Source organism: Mytilus californianus, unplaced genomic scaffold (assembly GCF_021869535.1).
Source record: "Mytilus californianus isolate M0D057914Y unplaced genomic scaffold, xbMytCali1.0.p SCAF_8, whole genome shotgun sequence".
Classification (NCBI taxonomy): domain Eukaryota; kingdom Metazoa; phylum Mollusca; class Bivalvia; order Mytilida; family Mytilidae; genus Mytilus; species Mytilus californianus.
In genome coordinates this window covers 76,413,353-76,419,547 of record NW_026262734.1, presented here as the reverse complement: position 1 = coordinate 76,419,547, position 6,195 = coordinate 76,413,353, and the positions used below count along the sequence as shown (strand labels likewise).

The 6,195-nt window shown below is 28.8% G+C and overlaps 1 long non-coding RNA gene across 1 annotated transcript; it reads right to left on the bottom strand.

The window, feature by feature from the left end:
* Window positions 1–1,008: 1,008 nt before the first annotated feature.
* Window positions 1,009–6,195, bottom strand: LOC127712640 (uncharacterized). The gene is made up of 4 exons (XR_007987220.1): window positions 6,082–6,195; window positions 3,041–3,139; window positions 2,711–2,761; window positions 1,009–1,232 (listed from the first exon to the last, which is right to left on the bottom strand). It is a non-coding gene; the product is annotated as an uncharacterized LOC127712640 (long non-coding RNA).

The following is a 6,195-nucleotide window of genomic DNA, read 5'->3' as shown; positions in this document are numbered from 1 at the left end:
AATCAAAGCTTCCTTTTACAGTCATATGAGAGGAAAGAAAATAAGGAAAAGATTTTAATATTTGCACTAATTCTCTTCATAAAACCCTATTTTTATTTTTAATTTATTATTTATTAATTTTTCTCAATTTTTATTACCTTGTTATAATGTTACCTGCATACTCATAATACTTGTATTATAGGTCCGCTTCAGAAGTAGTGTATATTGAGACTGCACTCCTCAATTGAGGATAATGAGGATTCCTCTTATCCCATCTAATCTTCCAGCTTTCTCTAATCTTCTTAATCCAGCTTATGGGACGACTTTGAGCACTCTAATCTTCTTAGTCCAGCTTATGGTGCAACTTTAATCGGATTAAGATCATCCTTATCTTTTATCTAGATTATTGATCCTCAATGTTTTGTTCCCCCTTTTAATCCTAATTAGAGTAAACAATTGCTAATTATAATCTATTTGTCTTCTGATTAGAGAAACGATATATAATATAATTGATATCCTAGATTAGAGGAATCACTTTTAATAATTGACCAATTGTTTGCAGATAATTCAAATCCATTTGTTTTCGGACTTAATTAGCGGATCCTTTGTTTGATTAAATGGAATGAATTGTAACGGAAACAGAGACAGACCATTTTTATTTTTACAGGAAATACTCTACAACACAGATTGCAAGAAAGAAAGAAGAAATATTTACGAACCGCTAACTTTATTTTTCTCGATTTTTTCTTTGTAAATTCATGATATTTTTTTCTTTATTTTCTCGATTAGTTTGTTTAAAAATAAAACACCATGTTGTCTCATCTATATATAGTTTCTTTACACATAAAATAATAACACAATAATTAACCAATTGTTTGCAGATAATTTAAATCCATTTGTTTTTCGGACTAAATTAGCGGATCCTTTGTTTGATTAAATGGAATGAAATGTAACGGAAAGAGAGACAGACTAATTTTATTTTAAAGGAAATACTCTACAACACAGATTGCAAGAAAGAAAGAAGAAATATTTACGAACCACTAACTTTATTTTCTTACAAACTAGTCAAAAAAGGACAGTTAAAATAAAAAAAAGTTTTTCTCTTTTTCTTTGTAAATTCTGAAATATTCAAGATTGTCTTTTTACTCTTTCTCTGCTACTGCTTACTCCCCTCTACTTCTTCTTGTTTTTGCTTTAAATAATCGTTTTTGATCGTCTATAAATCTATCGACAACATCCACTTCCATCGGTTCCTAAAACATATATACAATTGTAATTAAGTATTCATTTTTTAGTAATAAATAATGATTAATTATTTGATATGAATACAAACAATATTGATGAAATTCTTATTTTTCTTCAAAAAAAGTCGTTCTTTTAATCAGGTAAAGACAATAAAAGCTTTCCTTTATTCACCCACTTGACGTAACCTCTTCACACACTTATTATAGAAATTGAAGATGATCGCCATGTTTTTTGTTTGTTGTCGTGTGTTGTTTGTTATCAATAACCCGTGTGGGAAGTGTTACAAATACAGCAGAATGTTATATAAGTGAAGATATAATGGATTGTCGAGGTGATGGTGTTGTGTACTTTAGTGGAGAGATAGATCCTTCTATCAACAGAGTGTTTATGAACTATGTTATCAAAAGCGAACAGATTCGAAATATCCATGTTAAAGCTACTTGTGTCTTTGAACTAACATTATCCAATAAAGAGCTATGTGATACAGTGGAAGGGAAGATTATAGTGGTGAAGGAGGAAGAATGCTCATCGTATGTAAGTACTTTGTTTTTGATTAAAGGGGCACTAGCTGTCAAATTCATGTTCACCAATTTGACGCAAATTCTCATATTTAATTTATAACAATGTAAAATATTTATCCAAACTATTAAAAGTCTAAAATAAACAGTTAACAGGACATGGGCATGATAACACGTAGCTTCGTTTCGTGTGTATTTTAGTCTAGACGCCATCTAATTAACTATCGAGTTGACCTCCAAAGTCATCCGATGACCATATAAGCGATGTAAAAATAAATAAAGATATAAATAGATTAAGAAAATACGCGCTTTTGGATTTTTCTAGGTCTGTTTAATTTCATATTATAGATTAAAAATATATGTTCATCATCGTTTTTACCTGTATAAGAATGTTTTTTTTTGTGGATTGGATCAGTGAATCAAATGATTTACCTTTATTTTACTTTCAATGTTGACATTCCTTTCCTTTAAATAACTTTACACATACAATTCACGTGTTATCCATCTCTAGCTAAGGGGTTAAATTGAAGTTCACATGAATACGGATTCAATGAGGTCGAATTATTGACTTGCAAGTGAATAATTCATCATCATTGTTTCTTAGCTTATTTTAACAAAATTAAACCATACTGGCGGCTAAAAGCGAATAATTATTTCACTATTTCACTTTTATTAATGATTGAACAAAAAAAAATCATATATTAGATTTTTTATATATCTCGTAGCTAGTGCCCCTTTAAATTTTACAAGTGAAAAAATAGTTACAATAATTTGAATGGTAAGCGCGATTACCATATTAGGAAGTTAATCATATGACCATTTAAGGAAAGCATGTGATATTATTTGTATACCTTATTCGGAAGTGTTAATCATGTGACCATATAAGAAAATCAACCAGGTGGTATAAATTTTGATTTCCATTATTGATGAAAATAGAATTAATGTTGAAAAAATAATTATACACTCACATTGAGAAATCTTTCACTTGCCTCTTCAATTTCTTGTACTAATGATATGTCCTGATAAAAAAAAAATATTGTACACATGAATACACAGAAAATGTTGAAATAATTATTTCCTTTTTTATAGAAATTAACATAGTGTTTTATGTTTCAGAGACATATGTCTATGTAAAGAAAGTGAACTAAGTCATCAATTTGTTTTATAAACCATAAAAAAAAACCTTATTATTTGAATATTTCATTAGGTATAAATCACAATTACTCATGTTAAACCATATATTTTGATTATGATTATTGTAATCTAAAAGATTATATTTTTAAAAGAGTTATGCTTACATCTTTTTGTTAATGTTGACTACAGCTTGCACTAGCTATAGCATGATTGTCTATTTCCATCATCTCCTGTTCACTATTTGTTAAGTCAATAACTTGATTCTAAAAAGAAGAAAAAATAAACAGTTAAGACAATAATCATTGTTTACAACTCGTTGTTATGACTAACTTTTTTAGGACACAGCCACTGAAACATACAGCTCGAAAGCAAAAGAAGAAGTAACACCCACAGAAAAAATATCACTAGGTAAGATAAGTGTATATAATATTCATATATTTAAGTAAAGACAATAAAGAAAATATACCTGTATGCCATAACCACACTTCTAACATGTAAAACAACATACAAAATAAAAAGAAAAGTGTTAGTGTTTGATAACAAATATTATTTTCTATTTAATTAGGAATAAGCGAATAAGCACTACATTTGGAGTGAAAGAGTTTGATAAAGAAGAAGGACACACCACTCACATAATATTTTGTAAGTTTTAATTTTAAAGATTTGAATTTAAATAAAATAAGAAAATCATTAAATTTACATGTCAATAAAGTTTATGTAAGTGGATGAAGAGAAAGGAAATAAAAATATATCATTCATTCCAAAATAATGATTTTATCATAAATTAACTAAGTATTGATAATTGTTTTTTACAGCTAACGAAGGAACAGAAAGTCATAGGAAATGGATAATTGTAGTCGCTTGTCTTTCTGTGTTTTCTGTATCAATTTTATTTGTTTTATTTGTTAAGTTTTTTTGTACATATTGTAAAAAGAGAAAATCATATTATCACGTAAATATTATTGAGTTAAAAAGGGTGCCTAGCATTACATCTCATTTATCATCAGAGGTTGAATTTTGTGTTTTAAATGAAAGGAAACAAAAGTAATCTCCTTTTTAGCATACTAATAATTTCTTCCTTTTGATTTTTTTATTCCAGACATTTTGGCAGTTTGTGTTATTGGTGTTCTCTATCTACTACCAATAAACCCAATTTTCAGAGAAGATTTGATAGGGTAACTGCAGAATATCTACTTTTTAACCACCGGAAGACACAAAAAAACAATTAATTTTCACTTACCTTTTCAATAGTTTTGTTCTGTTTTTTTTTTCCAACCTTCTGACTTTTGCCATTTAATTAAACAGTTCCTTTTTCAACATTATGATTTCTTGTTGGGTACTCATGATGAAAATTGAATTATAATTTCATTTGAAAAAATGGTTAGTATTTATAAATATTGGTTGTCGTGTAAAATATGCAATAAACAAAGAATCAAAAACAAATTAGAACATGACCTTTTTTCTTCTTGTTTTCATTTGAAATAGTTTTGTTATAAAGGATAATCATTCCTTAAAAGATGTTGAAAAAACATGCATGCATTATTTCTGAAAGTTTGTTGTTATGAACACAATCTATATGATTAATCTATTAATGGTAAAAATCTCAGCTCCAAATTTTTCTTTAAGATTGTGTGTTGATAAGCACATTGTCATAGATTTCATGTTAACACTTGCATATTTTTTTCTTTCTAAAAAATGTATAATGGTATGATGTCGTCGTCGTCTGCGTCGTCGTCCGAAGACAATATCTTTAGTTTAAGTGAATGGATCTCTATGAAATTTTTTAAGAAGGTTCAATACCACAAAAGGAAGTTTGGGATTGATTTTGGGGATGATGGTCATAACCACTTTGGAATAAGGGGCCCAAAAGGGGCCAAAAACAAGCATTTTTCTAGTTTCAGGATATTAACTTGTGTATAAGTATTTTGATTGCTCTGAAATTGTACCACAATGTTTAATACCACAAGTAGAAGGTTGGGATTCATTTAAGGGGTATTGGGGCCCACAGTTTAGGAATTAAGGGCCAAAAAGGAGCCAAAATCAACAATTTTTGTAGTTTCCGGACAATAACTTGTGTGTAAGTGTATGGATCTCTCTGACATTGTACCACAAGGTTCCATATCACAATTTTTTTAAGAATTCATATTTTTTTTCAAAAATTTTCAAATTTCAAATTTTTGAAAAGTTTAAAGAAGAAATCTTCAATTGCGCAGTATTGGGCAATAGATTTGTAAGATCTTTGACCACATTAATTTTGTGTCAGAAACCTTTATTATCACAATCAAAATTCAGACAGTATCAAGCTTGAATATTGCATCCAAATTTGCCCCAAATGTTCAGGGTTGGACCACTGCGGTCGTATCAGGCTGCGCTTAGTGAAGCATTTTATTCATTTTTGTATTGTCTTTTTTTTTTTTTTTAAGCTGTTGAACATAATATGATTTCAGATAAAATGATTGTCTGTCTTTGTATTAGTGCTGTTATTTTACATAAAATGTTTGTTTGTTACTCAATTAGTGCTCACAAACTTCATTCCCTTTCTTCTAGTGCAAAAGAATATATTATGTTTTTTTTTAAAAACATTTTTAGGTGAAGAAGTATGTAGTTTGTAATTCTTAAATAAAAACAATGCTATTCTAAACAAAATTCGATTAACCTCCCATCAACCATATGTTTTAAAAGAATCTGACAAATTATTCAGATTATGCAAATGAAAACATTCTCATTTATAGTGCTTTTATTATATCATTGGTGCAATTTTAAAGCTTTAAACAGAAAAGTGATATTCTATGGAAATTAGAGTTACCTCTCTTTATCCACATTTCAGAGACAACAAGATGTACATAGTTTTTGTGTTTCTAATAAAGTTTGTTATCTTATGTTTTCTTGTATTGTAAGTTCTGACTTTATGTTTTAAAAGTGTGTGTGTGTGTGTGTGTGTGTGTGTGTGTGTGTGTGTGTTAAGTTTATACTTTTGATCTGACTTTGTGTTTTAATAGTGTGTTTGTGTGTGAAGTTTATGCTTTTGATCTTGTATTATATTTGTTAAAAAAATGTACAGATATCTCACCTTTTGATGAAACCTTGATTTTTTCTAAGAACGAGATTAAAGCAAACTATACAGAGCGTGTGATACAAACCATAAAAAACAAATGTTATCGTTACTTTACTAAAAAGAGAACGTATCGCTACATTGACAACTTACAAAAATTTGTAAAGAGCTACAATGCAACACCACACAGGTCCTTAAACTACATTGCGCCCAACGATGTTACACCTGAAAATGAAGCGGATGTATGGGTTCAACAATACTTGAACA